Source organism: Pithys albifrons, chromosome 1 (genome assembly GCF_047495875.1).
Source record: "Pithys albifrons albifrons isolate INPA30051 chromosome 1, PitAlb_v1, whole genome shotgun sequence".
NCBI classification, from domain to species: Eukaryota; Metazoa; Chordata; class Aves; order Passeriformes; family Thamnophilidae; genus Pithys; species Pithys albifrons.
This window is the reverse complement of record NC_092458.1, coordinates 106019902-106044819: the sequence shown is the minus strand read 5'-3', so window position 1 is coordinate 106044819 and position 24918 is coordinate 106019902. Positions and strand designations below refer to the sequence as shown.

General features: G+C 38.3%; 1 long non-coding RNA gene across 4 annotated transcripts in view; it reads left to right on the top strand.

Moving 5' to 3' along the window:
• The window catches only part of LOC139680354 (uncharacterized), a 238218-nt gene that overhangs the window by 194373 nt on the left and 18927 nt on the right, over positions 1-24918 (top strand). For 3 of the 4 annotated variants that reach the window (XR_011699334.1, XR_011699337.1, XR_011699339.1), the window contains one exon: positions 1219-1510. This is a non-coding gene — a long non-coding RNA (uncharacterized lncRNA). Of the gene's footprint in view, positions 1-1218; positions 1511-19571; positions 19657-24918 lie in introns of those variants that run through there. The other variant, XR_011699338.1, reaches the window with a different exon arrangement.

The window sequence follows — 24918 nt, the reverse complement described above, 5'->3', positions numbered from 1 at the left end:
AGTAACAGTGCCTATTTAAAGATGTTCGGTAAAGCAGCACTTGTCCAAGAATAGTTGAAAACAGTATTTAAGATACCCATTCAGAATGTTTTTGATGAGTGCATGTGCAGTTACAGTAAGTTTTGAGCATATGACGCTTTAGTAGAGCTTTTTTCTTAAGGCGTTTGTCTGTCTGTTGTAACATATTCCTAGGCAATTAGAAGAGCGTGTAACAAAATTCATTCTGACTGACAGATTTTGAAAAGCTCAGCCAAATTGGTGTTTTAAGTAGTTTGGATTTTTTTTTAAATATTTTCCTAGTCTTTTCAATTTATGTTAAAAATTCAGATGTCCTCATCTCAAAATTACTTTGAAATTACAGTATCTTTTTCATCAGAAGCTCTTATACTTTGTTGTTTGGGGTTTTTTCCCAAATGTTTGTGCATTCATGATGTGTGTGTGTCTAGTAAAAAGCTTTATGAATATAGTATGACTTTAAAAAAATAGGATTGTTTTAAGGTGTGCATTACTTTTTATACATGACTGATTAGGTAGTAACTTCTAAGATAATATAATTCTGCTACTTTATGTTTTTGTTGTTCTGCAATGAATTCTGGGAAATATCTGAATGGAGACCTTATGTATATGATACATACATGTCCATACACCCATTGTGAACCAGAAAGTGTTTTTTAGATTTATGGTGATACTGCCCTCTCCAATAGTTTTGTTGGAATAGTTTTGTTTTCATGCCTAAGCCAATTGAGAAACCAAGGCTTGCATTAGCTTAAAATAACTTTTCAATTTTCTCTATCTGGTCATACTAATCACTTTTTTCCCCATGTAATTTTTTGCTAATGTTTCTTGATTTAAGCCACATAGTTTATCCCAGTAATTTTATGAAGTTTCGTGCCAAACTACCTAATTGTATTCACTGTTTCATAAAAAGTACTCCCTTTTGTTAAGATTGCTCCTTCCCTTCTGAAATTCCTAATATAAACTAAGTATTTGTGGGGTGAAAAAACCTCAGAAGTACTGAATGAAAGATTCCCTTTGCCAATGTGTGCGTGTTCACAGCATGTCTTCCCGTGGCCCTGAGGAGGGGCGTCAGCACTGTGTCGGTTTTAAATCTTAAAAGCATAATTACTAATTTTGTGTATGTTTCATGCTGTTCAGAAAACTCTTCCCATAAAGCAGATATTTCAAAATCTTTCTCTTGCTTTTTAAAATTTTTTTTAGTGAAAGAAAAAATTGAAATGGAAAAGGAAAATGAAGAAGTTAATTATATCAGAATTCAGCGAAGGTAATACAGTGATCTTAATTTTTTTCTTACAAAATAAAGCTATTGGCAAGAACATGAAACAGTTTAGCTTTGAAAAAATATTTCCTTAAGAGAGCCTACAAATATAATTTCAGAGGTGTGTATTAAACTTTTGTTCTTGTTACTTTCTGTTGCGAATGTTTTGTAGTTCATGTACGTGTATAAAGCTATAGCTGTATGTTTAAAGAAGTTTTAGAATTAATTGAAAAATAAAACCATATTTTTTCTTTTGGTTATGTCTAGTAAATATATAAGATATATAATATGTGTATGAAATATTTGCTAGTATATTCATATTACTTGTATATTTATAGTACATATATATTTTTGCTAGTCTTTAACTATAATGTAGTGACCAATTATTTATTAATTGTGAAATATCTTTTCTATTCACAAAAAGAAAAAAAAGAAAGCAAAATGGGAAAGCAGTTTTATAGCATTTATTGAAATCTTTCAGTAAGTTGTACATGCAGTCTGCATACTTATTTCTGATGTTAAGATAATAATTCTAGTTTGAGGTCTTATCTTTACATATTCTATCTTCTTAGTGTCAACAGAAAACAATTATAAAAATACCATTCTTTCTGAACTCTGAAGTGTTGCATATAAAATGAAAAGAGGTTTAAAAGAGACTGTTCTAGAAAAATAAATTAATGTTATTTTAAAATGCAAAAGGGTATGCTTGAACATGCAAAATTTAAACATTAACTTAAACAAAAAGAAAAGGAAAAGGTAATTCACTAATTGGCAGCTGTCATTACTGAACTAGAAATACATGTTTCAGTCTGCAAGAAAAAAGAAGCATTACCCTAATAAAAACTTCTTCTATTAACAATATTTATTCTTTTGAAAGGAGTTTTGCCAAAGTAATGATGGCAGAATTAGGCCTTTGGTGAAACTAGTGGAAGGAAGACATTAAAATTTTATTCAGATACAGATTTCAGTAACTTATTAAAAGTCAAAAGCCACCTTTCTATAGCACCTGGTTTTAAAATTATACCCGAATTGATGCCTGTATTTCACAAATGCATTTTTGACTGCATTGTTGCAAGTTATTCTGATGTGTGAGATGTTCTGCTTCAAGGTGCAGTGGTTATCAGTGCTTTAGTTTACAATGTGAAAGTTATAAAACTGTATCTGTATCTCACCTTTCTGAATTACTGGTTATTGCCCCAAAGGACCTTTTTTCAGTCTGTTGTGTAGAATACCCTGCATTCAGTGCATGATAATTTGTATCCTACTGTTTGCCGGTCACAAGGAGAAAGGATTTGTTGTAGGTGTTAACCCCTGCGTTTTACAGGATTGAGTTTCCACTTGAAGTATTATTATTAGAGAATCACACAGATAGGAGAATTAGTGAATAAAATATACAAATAACTTCTTGTGTTGATTAATAGCTGTTGTTTAATCAACAAGTTATTGTCAAGGAGTAGGTAGCTGTGGTGTAAGATGAAGAAATGACTAAGCAGTCTTCCTAATGTTGTATTAGAGCAGCACTGCAGTGTACTTCATTGCCTTTTGGATTTGGTGGAGTGATTTTTACTTTGAGTTATAGTACATGATAGGAGCTCAGACACAAAGGACAAACCTACATTGTTTATTTCTATGTCATGTCCAATTATTGATTCCAGTCTTGCCTGCTGTGCGCCCAATATAGTCAGGGGCAAGTTGGGAGTTGAGTTTTCATTGGTAAGGCAAAGTGTGCATAGAAGAATGTTAATTCCTGATGAAGACAGAACAATGTTGTTCCATCAATTTGTAGGAAAAAAATACAAAAAACAAACCAAACCAAACCACAACAACGACAAAAAACCTAAAAGAATTTTCTTACATTTTCGAAAAAGAAACTAGTTACAAATCTTTGGCTTGTTTGTTGCTTCCACCGTTTATACAGTTAAGCCTTCTTTGCAATAGATAGTAATACCTTCAATCTTGAATACTCATTCTTACATCACGTCATATGTTTGTTTGTTTAACATCTTTTGTGTCTCCCTTTAAAAGGAAAGTTGTAATCAACGATGCCAATTGGCATAAACCCGTAGATCCGATCTTGTGTTGAAACACACTGCACAAGCTCGCTTCTATGGGTCTGTGTCAGTATGGTGATCTGGCAAAAGTTTGTGTAGCACACACCACAGTGGTATCTGACAACAAGCCCAAATGTGTGTACAAAACTATATACTGGGTTTGCAATGCTTCTCTTGTCCATTGCCGTATCTTCAAACTTGATTAAGTAATTTGTGCATTTATCAATTGCTTTAAGCATGTTTGGCTTAATATTTTATTAAAATTTATAATGAAGTGTGTGGGAATTGTAGGGTTTCCTATGAGGGAGTGTAGGGCATACCATTTCCTGGCTTTACTAAATATACCATTACATGGTATTACACTGAGAAAAAAAAAAGGTAGAAAAACCAAAAATATATTTATAGCTTATTTTTATTGTAAAGTAAGACCAAATATCCATTTCATCCCAGAAATGTAGTTGGGCTTGCATCATTCCTATCAAATATGTATGTATATATATACGCACACAACACACGTATATATCTTTATACATACATAAACAGTGCAGAACAGAAATTCTAACTCTGCAGTAGAAAATATATCTAAGAATATGTCTTGTTTTCTGAAAAGTGAGAAATAACTGCAGTTGAAAGCCTACCCCTATGGAAAATATATAGGCCTGTGGGTGCTGTCACATTTCAAAGAAAGGCTGAAGAAGTGGAGAAGACTTTATGGTCACCGTTGGAAGCTGTGTGCATCCGGGTTGAGGTAGTAGGTTGTATGGTTTAGAGTTACACCCTGGGAGTTAACTGTACAACCTTCTAGCTTTCCTTGGAGCACACTTGAGCCATCGAGGAATTCATCACCACTTTAATCTGATCAGGGAAACTATGCAAAAAAGGTACTGTTTCATGGCTGTACGTAATGATCACTCTGAGGCTTTATTGATGTTGAAATAGTCCTGATGAGTTGATTATTTCATTTAAATCCTGTTATGAACAATGGTGACACGTTGTCTTAATGGACTGTGATTGTGTACTGCTACTACGTACTGCAGAAGGAAAGACTATGTACTTCAGGAAAGACTGATGATTATATTGATTCTATTAACAGGAAAGCTTTAAAAGTTTTGTTGGTTTTTTTTGTTTCTTGTTTTAATTTATATATTCAGGAAAATATCAAATATTTAATCCTTTGTTCTTTCCTCATGGAAATAGCTTATCCTAAATGGGTTGTTTTGCTGTTGTTACACAGGTGCACATTTTTTTAAAAAAGGAAAAGAACAATTTTTTATGGCCTTATCATACTTTCAAAAAAATACTGCATGCTGCTGCTTGAATAGTAGCAGTCAGCGTCATAAGTTGATCCTAGGTTTCCTTGGATTTTATTATATTCTTTATTTGTGCCTGAACACCTTGTTGTTTTGAACACAGATCCAAATGACCTGCAGACTGACCCATGTTCCCACCTTGTTGAAATCCACATGCCATTTAGCCCTATCCCACTCTGAGGTCTCAGTCCTTGTGTCCTTACTCAGCATGTCAAGTTGACTCTGAACCACAATGCCTTTGTCTTTTCTGGCCCAGAATGAAGTTGTGGTGCATCTTCCTAACTCTGCAGGACTTGAAGAACTCACACTCTCTGTATGAATGGTTCCCAAAGCATTGGAAACTGCTGCCAGTGGCAGGTCCCAGCACTGCCTGCTTTCATCCATGTTGGTCAGGTGCAATAGACAAAATTACCCCTCCCAAGTCCTGGTGTTCTCTGCATCTTTGTGTGCCTTTTCTAAAAAAAAAAAATTCCTTGAGATCTGTACATCCCATGAGCAGGTGTCCTGACACAAGGAGAATAAAAGAGTGAGTGTTTTTGCAGTTTAACCATTCCCAGAAAAAGCTATGGAGCAAGAGGAAAAAGGACTATGCCTATATATTCACCATGATCTTTTAAGTGAGGGCTGCTTCTGAAAATGACCTCAAAGATGAGCTCTCTTCTCTGATGGAACATATTACTGCCAAGTTGAAGCACCTGAACCAGGCAGTGATGGTCATTCCAAAATAGTTGGGAAAAATTGATACTGTCTGTTTCCACATACTTTTCCATAAAAAGTAAAAGGAGTATTATTTCTATAGTATTTTATAATTAAAGACAGTAGTAGTGATAATTTTGCTTTAAGTTTGTTGATATAAAACAAAAGAGTGGAGCAAAACCCCTATGATGTTGTGGCCAGACTCCCACGGGATGGGGAGATGGTAAAATATGGCTGTTCCCCATGGGAGTAAGGGCTCTGGTCCTGGAGGTCCCAAGTTAACAGCAAATAGTTCTTTCTTCAGGGTATTTTGAACCCCTGCATTTCTGACTTTACTTTTATTGGGAGTGAATAACAAGATGTTCCACATTTCCAATATTCAGTGGGTATATATTCTGCATCAACAAGGAAAGTTAAGAATATTTATTTTAAGTGGATTTGATGGTTGATTTTGTTTTGGTTATTGCTTCCTTTCCATGTCTGTCTATACAAAAAATCACTTGCTTACAGGTCCCTGTGTTTGACTCTTCCTATCTCAGCTTAAGGCTTACCTGACCACTTTTTTAGATAAGGAATCAAAAGAAGAGATGAAAATGGATTTAGTCTCTCTTTTTAACAGCATTTATTTTCAGTGATTATTGTTTGTGACAAGAAATTAGTAAAGAGGATCTGCATGACAGGTGGATGCACAATGGCTTTTAAGCCTGACTTAAAGTATGTAGGACAGAGGAGAGATGAGGTTGAGTGAATCAAAGCTACTCCAAGCTAATGGAAAATGGTTGAGGGAGCAGTGGCTAAATGGGGGGATAGAGAGGAAACCTCTGCCAACCAATCAAGCTTAACAGAGACCACTCTCAGTCTGAATAAAAACTGTCATATCCTCTGTGAATTCAAAAGGACCCTGGTCACCAGTATGTTTTCTTCTTTTTCTATTTTATTTTTTTTTTTCATTTGTAGTTTAATTTCACTGGAAAGAAACATTGTAATTGCTGGTTTCTGCCAACAGAGCAACAGGTGTTCAAATGCTTTTATATTAATTCTTCAATTAGTTGTAAAAGAAGGGCAATTGTTTATACTAAGCTGAACTGAATAGAAATGACTGATGCAGAAAATGTGGGAATGTTTCATCTGTCCTTCAAAGGCATGATAAATTTGTAATTCTATAAGGCATGGTTGCAGATTGCTATGCAAATTTACATTGCAGCACCAGCAGCTTAATGAATATACATTTTCTATATATTTTTTTTTCCTCTGTTCCTTAATTTAAGAGTTTTGCCCTGTAATGTGCAATACATTGTTTCAGTAAGAGTTATCAAGTTACGAGCAAAAATGAATGAGACTGTGAGGTAATTTTGAAGCGGATTACGGTAGAGAAGGAAAAACAAAGGGGAAAAAAGCTCTATTAAGAACAGCTGGATAGAGTCAGGTCTTCTGTGATTTCATTTTAAAGTCATAAAACATATTGTCTGTTTTAGGTGAAATCTGGCATTTTTATCTTTACAGCATGTTTGGAATGTTAGTCAGTCGAGTAGTCTCAGCGTTACACTGCCATGATGATTCTGTAGTAAATAAATGCACCTTGTAACGTGGCTACACATGAATGTGTTCCAATCTAGGGCCCATGTGAGAGTGTTTGTTCCTGTAAGTAAGCCATAATGTTTTCATCCTTGTGCCTTTATATTGCTTCTTGCATTTGGAAAAAATCTTCATTAGGATGTTTGAGGAAAATCTTGAGATCCAAGTGATCTGCAACTCCCAGTGGTTTCTTTGGGAGACAGGTCCGCAGCCTTTCACAAGTTTGGTCCACAAGTTTGGTATAGAAAACTGACTACAGAGACACTGATCTGCCCAGCACCCTCTTGCTTGCCACAATTTCCTCGGTAAAGATTAAACATGATCCATGGCCTTAGCTCGACTTCCCGACACAGAAACTTAGAGCACGGCAGAAATGCACTTTAATGCCAGATCCTGTTTGTCTTTAGAGCTAAGTCACTTCAGAGAGCTGGGGAGAGTTTGTATTTCCTTCTGCATCCCACAGTGCCTGTGTCCAGGGGAATGTCCAGAGAAAACAGAGTTAAAAAGACATTTCTGAGTTAATAACTGTGAGTCGGATGCACTAATAGAGCCTGGGTGTTTTGGTCCTAGCCATTTTGAGACCTTTCTGTGGAATAAAGCTGCCATTATTCCAGCTTACCAGAGGAGGTAAAGTAAGTTATTAATAATGTTGTGTTGTTGAAATAACATAGCAGAGTCAAAATGTATGAATGGATTTCTTTTCTTGTCATTCCCCTTCAGCAAAACAAAATGCTGAGCTTTGCTTGGTCTCATCTTTTGCTTAACTTTCTCATCTTCAAAAAAGTTGAAGTTCTTTAGAGATTTTTATGTAAAGAATGTGGCAAAATAAATTAAAACAATCCCAGAAAGGGTTTTTCTTGCAGTTCTGTCCCTTTAAAATGGCTGTTCTTAGTAATCTCTAAAACTTGTTAATTGAACCTCTTCAGCAAAGACCTGTGATAGGGTGCTTAACTGATAAAGTTGGAGTAGAAGTGCACTTGCAATTTTTAAAATTTTTTTAGTGGTTTCATATGACATTCATTTATCTATTAAGAGCAGTTTCTGGTATCTTTAGTAAACTAAAATTAAATATATCTGGCAGGCCCTGTTTAAATGTATGTATTGCTTTTATAGCACAGTTAAATACAAGTTTGAAAAGCTAAGCTTTTGTGTTATATATTACAGAAAAATTGCATTGTTTCCACCTTGTCTTTTCTCACATCATAAAAATATTTACATCAGAGTGATTTTGTTTGGTAGAGTTTACCTTTTCATAATGCTTCTGGATATTTCACAGAATCACAGAATGGATCAGGTCAAAAGGAACCACAATGGATCATCTGGTCCCACCTCCCTGCTCAAGCAGGTTCATCCCAGAGCACACGGCACATGACTGCATCCAGAGGATTCTGGAATATCTCCAGTGAGGGAGACTCCATACCCTCTCGGGGCAGTCTGTTCCAGTGCATGGTCATCCATGCATCATCATGGCTAGGCTTCGCGAACGAAGATTTGAGAAGGGCACTACCCACGCTTGCTGGTGGCTAAAAAGGCCGATACGGGATAGGCAGGTCCGGTCACAAAAGGCACAGAGGAACGTCTCCCTAGGTGACATTGGCAAGGAACAGTTCTTTCTGCGTTGTATTTTCTCCTCCAGACTGACTCTCCATGCATTCTCAAAGGAAGCAGCAGCGTCGTGAATGGTGTGTCTCCATGAATCCCGATTGGAGGCCAGAGTGGACCATTGGTGGCAGTCAATATGGCCAAGGCTGAAGTGTTGTTTCAGGGAGTCCTTGTATCTCTTCTTCGGGGCTCCTCTCTTGCGGCAGCCGGTGGCGAGTTCACCATAGAGCACAATCTTTGGAAGGCGGTGATCCTCCATCCTGGAGACGTGCCCTGCCCAGCGCAGCTGCGTTCTCATCAGCATGGCCTCGATACTGCTGACCCCTGCCTGTTCAAGAACAGACACATTGGTCACGTAATCAGACCAGTGGATGTTTAGGATTGAATGAAGGCAACGCTGATGGAAGCATTTGAGAAGCCGCAGGTGGTGGCGGTAGATGACCCAGGATTCAGACCCATATAAAAGAGTAGACAGTACAATGGCTCTGTAGACACTGATCTTTGTACTTTTCTTCAGGTGTTTATTGGACCAGACTCTTTTATGGAGTTTTCCGAAGGCTTTGTATGCCTTTGCTAGCCTGTTGTCTATCTCTTTGTCAATCTTACCGTCTGAGGAAATGATACTTCCCAGATAGGTGAACTGCTGGACTGACTTAAGCTCTGAATTGCCTATGGTCATGTGAGGATGATGGAAGACTTCCTGAGGTGCAGGTTGGTAGAGAACTTCCGTATTCTTCAGGCTGACTTCCAGCCCAAAAAGCTCAGCAGTCTCTGCAAAGCAGGATGTTAAGCGCTGCAGAGCTGCTTCTGTGTGAGCAACAAGGGCGGCATCATCAGCAAAAAGCAGCTCACGGACAAGGTGATTCAGGGTCTTGGTGTGGGCCTTCAGTCGCCTTAGGTTGAATAGGCTTCCATCGGTACGATATCGGATGTAGATGCCGTTTTCTTCGTCGAGGTCTGCTGTGACTCTTTGGAGCATCATGCTGAAGAAGATTGTGAATAGAGTTGGTGCAAGAACGCAACCTTGTTTCACACCATTAGTTATTGGAAAGGGCTCAGACAGTGCATCGCCATATCTGACTTGTCCACGCTGATCCTCATGTAGCAGGATGATCATTTTGAGGAACTTGGGGGGACATCCTAAACGTTCCAAGATCTGCCACAGGCCTTTTCTGCTCACAGTGTTGAAAGCTTTGGTGAGGTCAACGAAGGTTACATAGAGACCTTTGTTCTGTTCCCTACACTTTTCTTGCAGTTGTCTGAGAACAAACACCATGTCTGTGGTGCTCCTATTGGCTCTGAAACCACACTGGCTTTCAGGTAGAAGATCTTCTGCAATAGTGGGTACTAATCTGTTCAGAAGTATTCTTGCAAGGATTTTACCAGCAATAGAGAGCAAAGTAATACCTCGGTAATTTGAGCAGTCTGATTTTTCTCCTTTCTTCTTGTACAGGGTGATGATGACTGCATCATGGAGATCTGGTGGTAGTTCCCCTTGTTCCCAGCAACGCACAACAAGCTCGTGGAATTTGGCATGGAGTGCTTGACCTCCATGCTTCCAGATTTCAGGTGGAATTCCATCGACCCAGCTGCCTTGCCAGTTTTGACCTGTTGTATGGCTTTGAGTATCTCTCCCATAGTAGGGGCTGCATCCAATTCATGTTTCACTGGTTGTTGTGTAATGTGCTGAATTGCTGAGCCTTGGACTACACGGTTGGCACTGAAGAGAGTCTGAAAGTGCTCAGACCATTGGTTCAGGATGGAGGTTTCATCTGTGAGAAGCAGTTGACCATCAGCACTGAGTAGGGGGCTTTGAACCTGGTGTGTGGGTCCGTACACTGCTTTCAGGGCCTCATAGAATCCTCTTTGGTCACCCAAATCTGCGCATAGTTGTGTCTTTTCTGCTAGGTCGAGCCACCATTTGTTCTGGATGTCTCAAAGTTTCTGTTGGAGCTTACTGCATGCAAGACAAAAGGCGGCTTTTTTTATATGGCAAGATGGCTGAGCAAGGTGTGCTTGGTGAGCAGTTCTCTTCTTCTTCAGCAATTCCTGGATCTCTTGATTGTTCTCATCAAACCAGTCTTTGTTTTTCTTGGAGGAGAACCCTAGGGACTCTTCAGAGCACTGCAGGATGCAACTTTTAATATGTTACCAAAGCGCTTCAGGAGAGAGATCTATGGGATTATCTTTAAGTCTAGTTTGAAGGTTTACCTTGAAGCTGTCTCTCACTGTGGCTGTTTGAAGATTGCTGACTTGGAGCCTCCTCCTTGGAATGCGGCCTCTCTTAGGTTTGGGCTTGAAGTGGAGGTTAAGTTTGCAGCGCACAAGGCGGTGGTCTGTTTGACATTCTGCACTCGGCATCACTGGAGTATGACGGACATCACTGACATTTCTCTGTTGTACTAAGATATAGTCAATGAGGTGCCAGTGCTTGGATCGAGGATGCATCCAGGTTGTCTTCAGGCTGTCTTTCTGTTGAAAGATAGTGTTGGTGATGGTGAGCTGCCGTTCTGCACAAAACTCTAGCAGGAGGCGTCCGTTGTCGTTGCAGTTTCCAACGCCATGCTTGCCCAGGACTCCTTTCCAGGCTTCAGAATTCTTACCTACTCTGGCCTTGAAGTCACCAAGGATTATGATCTTATCATCTGCAGGAACATTTTGGGTGGGGCGGCGCAGGTCTGTGTAGAATTTGTCTTTTTCCGCTGGGTCAGCTTGGAGAGTTGGGGCATATACGCTAAAGAGAACAACATGTTCCTTGGTGTGTAGAGGGAGGCGTAAGGACATAATGCGATCGGAATGACCTGTCGGCAGATTTTCAAGTTTGGAGGCAATGGAGTTTTTAATCATGAAGCCAACTCCTGAAAGGTGTCTTTCGGTTTTGGGTTTGCCTGACCAGTAGAGTGTGTAGCCACCACCATGTTCTTTAAGGCTGCCTTCCTCATGAAGACGAACTTCACTGGGAGCAGCAATGTCAATGTTGAGCCGTGACAGTTTGTGGGCAATTAGAGCAGAACGATGCTCAGGACGTCCACTATCCCCAGTATCAAGCATGGTTCTGATGTTCCAACATGCGAGTGTTAGTTTGAGCACACCTTTGCAGGCAGGTGTATGCCTTTGAAATCTCTTTGCTTTTGTTTGACCGCATGGAAGATGCTGGTTGGCCGCGGTTATCCAACCGGGTGTGGAGATGAGCTTTGTTTAGGCCACCTTTGCTAGGTCCCTCTCCATGTGGAGCAAGCAGTACTGTCCCTAGAAAAGGCTGCTTGGTCATTCAGGATGCTGCCTCAAGAGACTGTCATCTCCGGGGTCAAGTCTCTAATGACCCATATCCTGAACCGCCTGCATGCAGGGTTGGGTCTGCGGCTTCCAGCTGCTTCTTATCACCTGCCGTTTTCGACCCTCACCTGTCGCTACAGGGCTTTGCAATGTGGGTGAACCCTTCGAGCCTGCGCAATGGATTTTTTAGGTGAGGCACAGCGTGCGCAGAACTGGCCCCACCCTTTACTCCTGAGGTTCATCTGCCACGGCCTAGCGAGCTTGGACAGTGACAGCGAATACCTCAGGACGTAGGTTTGGTTAGAGTATCCTTCTCTTAGATGGATGGCCTTACAGGGCTAAACGAGCTCCATCTGCCCGGGTTTGGGGTTGGAGTTGTCCTTCTCCTAGGATGGTTGCCAGATGGCTAGCAAGCCCATCCTGCCCGTGGACACACTTTGTCTGACCCTTCAGCTGAGACCTGTCTGGCATGGGAGACCCTACCGGTGGCACAAACCACCTCCAGCATAGCTCTCAACCTCATGAGGGTATGCAAGCTTCTCCCTCGCGACCAGGGGGTGTCCCCGGAGAAGAGTCATCCATACAGTAAAGCAGTTTTCCTCATATTCAGGTGGAACTTCCAGCTATATTTTATTGTAAAACATACCATTTATATGGAAATCTTAGGCAAATTTTGTTGACTTTTTTCTTACATGCTACTTCTAGAAATAGTATGAACAAGCCTCACACTGATGAAGCTTTTCAAGAATACTTGCAAAATCTGAGTAAAAAGTCGAAGATCAGGCTTCTTTTTTCCTAGCATAACATTCTCATGTGTTCAGAAATAGCTCTCTCCTTATCCCTTCTTTTACAAATTGGCATGTTGTTTGATCTTACAGAAAAATAAGCATGGATCCCTTTGCACTCTACTGGATTTTTTGCACCTCCTTTTGAATGGAAAGATCTCACGCCTAAACATCTGCACTTGGAGGCTTTCTGGCTAATGTAGTTGTTTAGCTTGAGTAAAACTGGTGCTGGTATGCTCAGTGGAAGGACACAGATACAAAACAGCAGAATGATCATTTTTCTAAGACGGAAGTCTTGGGTACTACCTGCTTTGCTTTTATGGCTAGATGAAAAGGGAGAGGTGTAAATTTTGCCTTTTTCGGTATGTAGCTTACATACATATACTATGTCTGTATTGCCTTTATCTGCATATTATGAGTCCCTCAGCTAAACTTTATGTCCATGATTGAGTGTAATTTATCTGGGCTAGTCTGTGGTTTATCTGGGAAATGCAGCTGTCTTCATTTTACTTTTGGTTTACATATATTTTTTCATTGGTCCTTTTTTGATTCGTTGTTTCCTGACATCATGATAGTCCTGTCAATGAATGTAAAACTGCCTATATACTGTCAACAGGGATGGATTGGGAATGCCCTGATGGCTTGAGAGAAGAATGGGACTGATGTTAAGTTTGTAAAGTTAGCTGAAACCAAAGTTTACTAATGAAATCCTCCATGAGTTTTCTCTGTCATGACTCATCGGCTTAGGAAGGAGAATAAGCTGTTTGATACTACAATCTATGTAGGTCTGACTTGAGACCATGGAGATGGATTTGCCCAAACTCTGTAAGACTCTCATTTTTTCCAAGTCCCTGGACAATAAAAGCAGTTTAAGGCTCACTTTTCTCTAACATGCACCCAGCCTTGTGGTTGCTGCAATATCAAAATAGATTTGCTTGTTTAAGAAAAGATAACTGTCTGTCATGTTCAGGTTTATATATGTTTACTGTTGGGGGTTTTTGCATGGCACTACACTGATGTGAAAAGAAGAGCACAACCTCAAAATTCTCCATCTCATTCATTGCAGTTAGTTTGCTGAGGTAATTTTTTTAGTTTTCCTTGTTAGGAAGAAACCATCAGATTGGAACTTGGTCATGAGAACTTCACCATCACTTCAAAGAACTTCTCCCTGAGACCAGGAATGATGTTTGGAGCATGCTAGATCTGTGTAAATGGTTGTTTTCCTGGAAAGTGGCCCAAAAAAGATGTTTTGTACAGATCTGGAAGTAGATTCCATGGCAGCCTGTGACCAGGAGAGATGGAGATATGGCTTGAAGGTCATATTCTGGTATTCATGCCATGGGTTGAAGATGATTGACTGCTATTCTTTATCATAGCTCATCCTGTAAGTCTTGCATTTTTAGACAGTATTTATATCTCCACCTCTTCAAAAGACCTAAGTACACTTAGTTTGCACAACTGAAGGGGATTTACTCCCTAAGGTCTTTCAACCCTCAAATTTACCGTGTCAGCCTTTTACAGGGAAGAGAGATTTTGGGGTGTATAATTTTTATTAAAATATGATTTATACTATATTGAAGTAAATTGTTTGAGGACTGCTGATGTCACTGAGGCTGACATCACTGGGCAAGGACATCTTTGTGAGCTGGGGAACAGGGAGCAGTGGACCAATGTAGCTGTTCAACTCTGTGCTAGGTAATGTGCTTTACTCGTTTGTCCAAATGTTGGCAAACTTTTGATCTATAGTTAGGCTAGATTTGTCCAACAGTATCAATCTTAGCATGTTCACTTCTAATTTCTTCAGCTCTATTACCCAAATATATATTTCCAGGTTGTGCATTGTAAAGAACTAAACTGAGACCACCTAATTCATGTGTTGCCCTTGTGTCTTATTGCTGGCTGTATAGGAAGGCAGTGTCTGAAAATTCTCAGCCGATGCTGTTTTATGGCCCACACACACGTGGAGAAGAGACTGAGTGCTCAAGTTCATTTGAAGTACCACAGCTGTGGCAGTCTGGCTACAGCCACAGGGAGGGTTTTACTAAAAAAATTATTTTTGTCTTTAGATGATGTTTACTCAGGATATGACCTGTGAAGTACATGGTTCCTGTGTTCTTCTGAAATATTTAGCTTCCAACATGAGAATTTAGAGGTATCTTTATTATTATTTCATTTTGATTTATAATTGTAACAGAATGGCCAAAATGTAAATTTTAGTGACAAATCTAAGAACCTAACTCATACTTAGTGTCATATTTTGAAGCAATCCTGCTTTTTTCACAAAATATCTTGCCCATTTAGGAGCCTGCATCCTGTTGATTTACAACATGTAGGCAAATTTTAAAAGAGAAACCTCAGTCATTTTTACAGCTTTTTGACCATAGGCTTCATAATGAGTGACCCAATGGCAGGTTGTTAAATATATATAAAGTGGTTGGTGCTGCCTCTAGGCTGTACTTCTTTATGTGAGACACTTAAACATGGAGTGCCAATATATTCTTAGCCACTTTTATGAGATGAAGTGCCTTAATTTCTCTCCTCTTGTTGTTGTAAAGCAAGGCAATATAAGCAGTGTAGTCAGAGAAAATGTGTGCAGCTTGCACACCTGATATGCCCATGGTATGTATGTATGTATGTATGACTAGGCTTCATGAATGAAGATTTGGGAAGGGTTCCCCATGGAAGCTGCAGCCAACCATGCAGGTGCTCAAAGGGGACATATAACTCCTTCCCTCCTCTTGCCCTGCATTGCAGTGAGAGTTGTCTGCTGTAGGAGACAGTGTTGTCCCCAGCCTACTGTTTTTAGGACAAGTACTGGCAGAGAACACTGCTTGGGCACTTGTGCCTCTCTCCTTTGCACAAGCAGATATGATCATGCCACGGGGCACTCAGGTGCCCTTCTGCACTGCTGTGTCAGGGGAGGCTCTTGCAGACATGGGGGTTCTGCTGCCCTACTGCCCCACCAGGGACAGGTATAGGCAGCGTTGTGGCCAAAAGAAAGGAACTGAACATAAGGCTGAGCCATGCTGGGGGTTTTTGGCTGAAAAAGTCCAAGTGTTGGTTTGTGGAAGCAAACATCCAGTCTGCCTAGTGAATGTAGTACTTATTAGCTCTGTGAGCTGCTGGAAATACCAAAGCGGATAAGGGCTGTGATTCAAGGCCACGGGGTTGGGCCCACACGGCTCCCTCAGCCAGGAGCCAAGGATGTGGGAATCCTCCACACGCGGCGACCCTGCAAGACTGGAGCAAACATCGCATCTTCAGGAGAGTGAAGGTTTGTGTTAAGGATACCTTCTCATGCAGGAGGAGTAGCTGCAGTTTGTTAGTGTGTAACGGGATTTGACTCTAATTTAATGACAATTCTTAGTAGGCAACGTGATTTTTAAGGCTCATTTTCATTTTTATTGATTGGGCCTTTAATGGATTGCGCTCAGAAAATTCATCTAAGACTTAAGTCTGCAAAAGCAGCACAGTAAGGAATTGTTTGATGGAAGTCAAATGCTTCAACAAGAAGTCAGTTAGATGAAAATATTTTAGTGTTAAAATATTTTAAGAATAAAAATTCTTAGTTAAACATGACTATTTTAGTAATCGATTGGCAAGGCTTTCCCTTTCTTGTGGATTTTTCCCCCAAACTCTCACACTCAATATCTATTCAAACATAAATTAGAGACTTCATTTTTAGAGTTTTGTATAATGGGCTTTTGAGGGGTTGATCTTGGAGATTATAATTGCAAAAATTTCACAGAAAATAAGTAACTTATAACTTCTGGAAATCCATTATTTTATTTATTATTAAGAAATTTAACCAATGCAGAACAAATACACTAGAACTAGCTACAACAGTCTCCTAGTTATTTTCAAACTGTGTGGGGTTTTTTGAAGTAGAGATTGCAAAGCATGAAAAATAGATTATTTGTTTTGTAATCTATCTCTACTTTTATAAAGGCAAGCTTGCTTTCTTTTTAGTATTTACTAATTAATATTAATTAATTTTAGAAAGGAATGTTTCAAACAGGAAGGAGCTAGCAAGGGGTTAATTAATGGTAATTTTTGTTGCCTTTTCCAAAACCAAAGCTTTACACCTGAACTAGTCAAAGAAGAAAGCAACAAGAGACACAGAGTGTATCCATATGGGAAAAATGAAGGAATAGGGAGGATGAATTATTATGTGATGAGCAGTATAAGAGGATGTAAGAGAAGGAAGAAAATTGAAGAAGCACGCAGAATAAGAGAGAATGAGCAATGGGACTGCAGTGGCTGTGCATTTGCACTTAGAGGGGTTCTGGGCATGTAGGCACAGGAGTTCAGGAAGCTGGAAGAAACAAAGGTAGATTGAAAGAGGAGGGGAAAGGACATAAGGATGTTGTAACTTCACATTGTTATGCTTCATCCATGTTGGTACATCTTGGTAACTGTTAAATAGTAATTTCTGTGTATTGAAAATAGAAGTTATTTTTCTTTTAAAGTGAAAGATTTACAGGTAAAACTTAATATCTGTAAATAACCAGAAGACCTCATGGGAATAGGATTTTTGTAATGTTTGGCCAATTTCTTTTATAAGCAGAAAACCCAATTACAATATATAAATTTGAAGGGTGGTAAGTCTGAAAAGTAGTAATTGAGGGTAGTTCACATTCCAGGCATGTTGAAACCATGTCAAAATTATCCCATACTCTTTAGTATTATGAACCCACAAAATTCCAACCTAAAGATATACCAGAAATCCAGTCTGAGGGCACTCAGATACCCATAACTCTGCCTGATACTGACGCAGTTTAGACAATATATCTAATGATGCTTGTTAGTTCAGTTTAGTCTAAGACAACAAACACTAAATGTGATTATGTTATAGCCATATCATTACAGCAAAGTGTATTGTAAGGCAGAGTTAATAAATGTGTGCCCTTCCTTTGCATCTGCTCAGTTTATTTACATAAATGAGAAATATAAAACTCTGAAAAGCCTGAATCAAAAAGAATAGGATAGCCCCAGATTTTATATGAACTGTAATTAATTTTCAGCCTGTTACCACAAAACTTAATTTAGGGAAATTCCTAGTTAGAATCAAGAATGTTAAACATTTGTGTGAATAAGAACAGTATGTGCAGTGGCGCTAGAAGTAGCAATATTTCTGATTCAAACCATGCACTGAAGAGTTGTTGAGGTTACAGAACTTCTTCCCTTTTAAAACTGTGAGAGAATGAAGTTATTGACTGCTGATCACTTCCAGACACAGAATGACGGTCTATTAGTCCCCTCCAGAATGTAATAGCAGTTTCACATGACACATATTAATGGAATATCTCATTAATTCCCTAAATGTCACTAAACTGGTCAAGTCATTATAAGTTTCCATCTCCTTGAAGTAAATTTAGCTGCTTCAACTTTTTTGGCTCTCTGAAAACATCTGCAGAATATGGAATCTGTTAAAACGGCAGGGTCTACATTGTGAGATTCCCAGATCTTAACCTGAGCTATTTTTGTAATGGAGACCAGCTTATTCAGCATCCAAAAGGAGTTTGAAAATTTACATTTAGCTTCTTGTTTTGAGGAGAATTTGTGCCTCTCTGATGTATGCAAGAACACTATTTTTCTGTCCAATGAAAAGAAGAAAATGTGAATATTTATGGCATGAGTTACCAAATAATGTTATTATATATTGTCAAAATTTGAGTTTTGAATTATAAGGTTATTTATTTATAAGTTAAATGACTAAACAGCAAAACAAACTCTTGCTTTTGTTATGAAATGGTGAATTGTTCTTTGCCTTGTTCTTCATGTAAGGTATCCTCCAAGCTTTTTTTTTGAATCAAAAAGTAGCATAACATAAAGTGAAGTGAGTCATATTCATGGGCAGTTTTGAAAGGAAAAATAAAAATACATTTGAATAGTATTGTATTTTAAAAAACAACCCTAATTTACTAGGTACTAATTTCTCATTAGAGAGAATTATAATTATTTTACTGTGTTTTTAACGTTACACTGGTGGATTCTGCTGACTAGTCTGATCATCATCACTTCTTTCCATTTGATGCATCTGTACTTATACGAGTTAGCCCCCAATTTACCATTGCTTTCTCTCAATGTATTTTATATAATACACCTCTTAAACTCAGCTTCCCAAATGTCACATTACATTTCTATGGCCTGATAGTACATTTCTCCATGAGTCAAGTCTTGAGTGAAGTTTTATCTCAGAACTAGTGGTAACGAAAACAGAATCTGTGCATAAAGAGAAGTATCACTAATGTAATTCTGTATTTCAATTAATGTCTATGAAACTAGGGAATAGTAAGAAAGTAATTTTTTTTTTAAATTAACGAAACACATTTTTTTATTTATGCAAATTTTTCACTCACAGCTGTTCTTTTTAAATGAGTGGACCCAAATACCTTAAAAACCACAAAACTTGCCTATAAAAAATAAATAAAACCTTTGATGAAGCGTGTTAAAATAGGCAAGTAAAATTCAGTCCCAGTCATCTTTTATCAGTAGGGTTCATAGCATGGCATTTGAAATACTGGAAGTGTACCTATCTTTATTAAATAAAATAGCATTTGAAAATACTTGCTCTAAAAATTACTGTATGGCTTCCGAACTGCAGGTGACTTTAGATGCTTTAAATCTGCTTTGAACTTTAAATCTGTGGATTGAAGTAAATATGTATAAATATATTTGACAAATACTCAGGAATAGTCATTCATAAGAGCACATCTATTCAATTATAATACTGTGGAATATAAGAGAGTGAGAACATTTCCTATTTTTTTTATTCACATGGTTTATCTCCATATATGTGGCCTTAATTGATCCTGAAGGTCTCTTAAAAAATCTAAAACATTTAAAAAATTAGGAGTAAGACATATAACTTTAGGGTTCTCTTGTAGACAGCATTGTTACAAGGATGTGAGTTCATGTTATTTTTGTTATATTTTAGAATCTTTGTGTTTCCTATGAATTTAAAGCTATTTAACAAAAACCAATTTATTTGTTCCAGGGTGAAATTTTCATAAGTGCAGTTTCAGCACTTCATTACTTTGTTAGCATCAAAGTTTCTTCATTTACACTCAAAGAATAGAAAGGTAAGTGAGAAATCATTGAGAGAATGTGGTGAATTCTTGTCCCTTCTTCAGCTCTGAGAGCTTTTCTATAAACCTGGAGGTAGGAGTTCACCCAGCTAGCAAGAAACAGTTGCATGCAGACAGACAATAGTTCTGTCCTACAGGGAAATAGTTACATGAGGACCAAAAAAAGACCATTATTGAGAAGAAATGAAAGTATAGTAACTGTACAAATGAACTCAATGTTAAGTTTCTTCAGGGACAAAATAATTTTTAATTCAATTTTTTAAAAAGTGAATGGAAAAAGGTATGTTAAAACTCCACAAAACAGGCTGCAAAGAGAAATGGGCCTTTCTCCTAGCAGTAGGAGTAGCTAAGGCCAAAATGGAAATGAATCATTAATGACCATCTATCAAAGAAAATTATCTTACAGTATTTGACTCAGTAATCCTAAAAGTCCCTATACTAATGTGTCCTGAATAACAGAGTCTAAGAAGTGTAAATATTAGTGTTCATTTCAAACTGCACAAAACCATTTCAAAGTTATTAAAAAAAAATAAGAACATGGAGAAAATGGAATCATAAAATGAAAAGCCTAATGTAAATCTTTATAGTTATTTACCAAGTAATATTTTCAGACTAACTGTCTGAACTGCTGCCTTTTGCATTTTTTGGAAAAAAAAAATCTATTATCTAAAGGTAACCCAGCTTTATATACAGCAGTTCAATAACATCCACTTAAGAATTTTACTATCATCAGTATATGAGAAAAGTAATCCCATTCACTACAAGGACTACCAGTCACAGCATTTCGAAAAATTTAATATATTCACAAATTTCAGTAGAAAAAGTATGATGTAACTTTAAGTGTGATATATCCATGAATAAGGCATTGCAATTACATTCATCAAGCATTGGAGAACAGTTAGAAAAAACAGAAGTCTTTCAGAAGTCTGTCATCTTCCCTGGTAACCTCACTGAGGTCCTTAAGGGCATTTATGCTCAGGAAAGCATTCAGATTTGTTACTTTGAAAGCAAATGTCTTTGTGTCTTTCTCCTTCTATATATCTCTATTTAATAATTTTCCACAGACAGCTTCTAAAAAGCAGAATATGCCTAGGAATCTGACACCCTTTTGTGATATGATGCTCATGGTGAAAAGCAGGAGCTCTGAGCAATTAAATAGTTTGTCCAAGTTTATGCTGGATGTCGTGGTCAGCATTGGGATCAAGGGATGAGCCTTCTAATTTGCCAAAATTATGACTATTCCAAAATATATATTTATGAAAGTTCTTTCTGGGCAGTACATTAAAGGTCCAGCCTCTGTGCTCTAAGTCAAAAAGCACCAACTCACAGTTTGAAGGCTCTGTATCACATTGGAATGTGTTTTCTCTGTCAGTGTGATGTTTTCACATTGTGTTTTATAATGTAGTAATTACACAGCTCACCCTACAGTTCTTCTTGAAATTAATGCATATCATGTATTTTTTAATAACACACATTTAATAACACTATTTCGTTGTCATAAATATTAAAAGCTACCTAATTTATGCACATACAAAGACTGCAGTAATGAAGGTGTTTAAAATAAACAACAGCAACTGAAATTCAAGTGCTGAGGCTCAGTGGATACTGACAGTAAAACTGACTGTACAAATAAAACTAAGATTGCCTTTTTTGATCTTGATTGTCTAAGAGGAGAGGAATATGGCATGTAAATAAGGAGGGCGAACAGTGATGGAAAGTTCAAACTTTTTTTAATTATCTGCAGCATTGACTTTTTGTTAAGGAAGTGAAGAAATGCACTTGCCAATGGCATGTAACTTCACTTGTTCCTTACCCTCACCTGTGCCCTGGCCCATTTTCTATGACAAGGACTACTAGAGCTGCAAGACACGGCCCTAAAAGCTCCAGGTCCATCTAGAGGAGAACTCTTTTGTGGAGAGAAGGAAATGGCCATTAGGCTGTTTTCCAGGCAACCCCTGGGGGGCAGGAACTCTGAGCATGCCAGGGCTCAGCTGGACAAACCACAGCATCCCTAAGGGACCTCATGGGCAGCTGACCTCTCCCTGCTAGGATCTAGGCAGACTCAAAGAGACAACTGAATTATGTGAACAGATGCAGAGCAGTCCAGAAGAAAGGAGGCTCAAAATTGGATTTTACTCCCACTTGCTGCAAAGTGTGAATTGTACCTTTGTCTTGGGTTGAGCTGGCAAAATGCCAAGTATCCAAGACAGAGTGAAATGGGAAGGAGAGGGAAAAAAACCTCCCAAACTAGTTCTTTGCTGAAAATAACTATATGTATTTATACAGAAAAAAGAAAATTAAGAGGAAACTACAATATAACACACACACAAGTTATGTATAACAAGAAATAACTTCCCACTTCCCAGTAAACACAAATTCTACCATTTTAACTACAAATCATTCTAGAGAAGTCAATTCCCCAGAGACAGACTTAAGCAGAGAGAAAAGCTAAGAACAAACATTTTACTTTCCTAAGATAACATGATGGTAAGCCAGTGCTCCGGGCTTGGGCCTCCCCATCCCTCCTGGGACGGCAGAGTGTCTCGCTGGGACCACAGTTGTGAAGCAACTAACTAAGCTACTCCCACACCGGCTCTTACCCCTTCTTGAGACGATGTAATAAGGTATGGAATACAACATTACTGGCTAGAAGAAGTCAGCTGTTAGCTAGCCCAGCCCAGCTCAAGTCAGCTGACAATTCCAGGCCTAGTCTGAACTTTAAAGCCTAAATTTTTGGCCTACTTAGCTAAACCCATAACAGCCTTCTACACCTTAAGAATGACAAATTTAAAGTGTTTATGTGAGTGTTGTACTCTTAACTCTTTAAAGTATGTGACAAAAAACTATGTAATCTCAAATTTAGATATGATTTTCTAGAATCCCACAGCTGTGGGAGTAATATTTCACATGAGTGGGAAAGGGTTTAGCTGTAAAATTCACAGCTCAAGAATATACAAGTAGCAGTTCAGAAGGGTTAAGATCACAAAGTGTCTAGGACTGTGCATTTTTATTCTGATTCAAGTTGCTTTGCTTGTTGTATGTGAATGTGAAGGTAATTAGAAGGTCTCAGTCTCTCTGATCTGCAAAAGCAACAGTAGTGCTCAGTCCTTTAAGTCCTTAAAGTAATTTATTTTAGAAATAATGTGATAGAGTATATTAACATTTCTTATTTATATGTGGCCATGTTTTAGTTTCTGTACTGACAAATCAAACAGTAACAGTTCTTCAGTACTGTGATAAGTTTTCAGAATACTATTGCAGATTAATCCAGTTAAGTATATTCCTGTGCAATAAAAATAAATGGAAACTTGGAATTAGAAGAGCATCTATTTAGAGTAAGACGCTAAAATACTGGCACAAATGTCATAATTACCAGGTTGGATTTTGCTCCTTTATTTTTGCCTTTTTTTTTTTCCAACCGATTATTAGAAAAGAAGGAGGAGAAAAAGAATCAGTCAAGATAATTTTTGGATTTCAAAAAGTTTTCTCCACAGAGCAGCTGTTAAGGAAACTAAGTAGTCAATGGGGGACAGGGAAAACCTCATCATGGGGTGCAAATGGCTAGATGACAAAGTCTAGAGTAAAATTATATAGTCGTCTTTCTCTATGCCTGAAAGATTAGAGTGGGTTGCTCCACTGATTAATGTTATGATGGTTTTTATTTAGTAAGTTGAAATAAAAGAAAAAAAGGCAGTGAGATGGCAGCATCTGCAAATGACACAATTATCTGGGTTACTCAAGTCCAAAACACACTATGTGGGGAACTTCAAAAGGAAACCCTCAGACCTACAGTAGTGGATGACACAATGTCAAACAAAATTCCACAGTGATGTGTAAAAACTAGTAGGCATTGAAAGAAGTAGTTTGAACTATTTATGACCTCTGTTGAGTTCTAAATGAATTAAAAATTCCAGAAAAAAAGATCAAGTCATTGTGCACAACTCAATCAAACCTGTGATCTCTGTTAAGGTTTCAGTGGGCTTTTCCCTCCCCTTATAAATCATCCAAATAAAAGAATCCCCTCACCACAAAACAAGAATCAATGACAAGAAGATCCTATCTGTGTGATAATAAACTACATACAGTACAGCTCATAGTATATAATGCAGCATCATCTCTTATTCTGACTGCTATGTTAGAGACAAAATGAGCAAAAGAAGAGAAGAAAACAACATATTTCCTAATAATATGTTGTGCCTCTTTCTAAAATACAAGAATGAATGAGAATTCAGCAAAAGTGAGAAGACATAAATTTTACAAATGCAGAAATAACATACTTTCTCCATTAAATATCTAAATGCTAGGCACTGCAAGAAGGTTCCAGACTTACAGGTGCTTAGGAGGGCAATTTAGATGTGTAAAGCCAGACTGAGTTAGAAATGCTTATAGTATCTACCAGTACAGGGTGCTGAGTATGCTATATAGACTCTTCTGCCTCAGAAATCCAGAGGGGAGGTGTCAGTGAGGGTCTTGGCTGAGCCCTTCTGTACTGCTGTTCCCTCTGTGATGGAAGATTTACCCTGTCTGTGCCACTGTTGAAATAGGTGAGGGGTTTCTGTGGATAGTCCTTGTTCCTTGCTTATATTTTAGTTATTACTTAGCACAGCTAATGTTTATAGAGTTACACCTGTAGTCAGCCAGACTTGCTCCTCTGCATCTGCTGGGCACATGCTACATGTGTCTCCCTGCAGATGAAGGTAAGGTTAACAGTAAATCGTATATGGTATGAACAAATGAGCCACATGGTTCTACAAGAGATGTACTAGTGTTACCATAGACTGTCACACAATCACAGCAGCAATCTTTGCAGTGTGCCTCCAAGAGGAACACAAGGGAGGAGAGTAAGGAAAAAGCAAACTAAACATAATTTTTTACTATGATGTTCAAAACTGATTAAAATAGACTTCAGAGAGTAAAATGCATTATGCAGTTGCTCAAACAACTGTACTTGTAAAAAAATATTTGAAGAAAAAGTGGGTTTGCAGAAATCCATTAAAAGATGTTAAGGTGGTTGTGATTCAGTCCATTAATAGGACTAGAGGGGCGAAGATATGGTATGGCAGGGAGGTAAGAGGTCTGATGCTGCTCAGGGAAGTGGTTGAGTCATTCCTGGAGGTATTTACAAGATGTGTAGATGTGGAACTGAGGAGCATGGTTTATTGGTGGACTTGGCAGTGCTGGGTTAGTGATTACACTCGGTGATCTTAAAGGTCTTTTGCAACCTAAATGATTCTCTGTTTCTATGATTCTACCCTC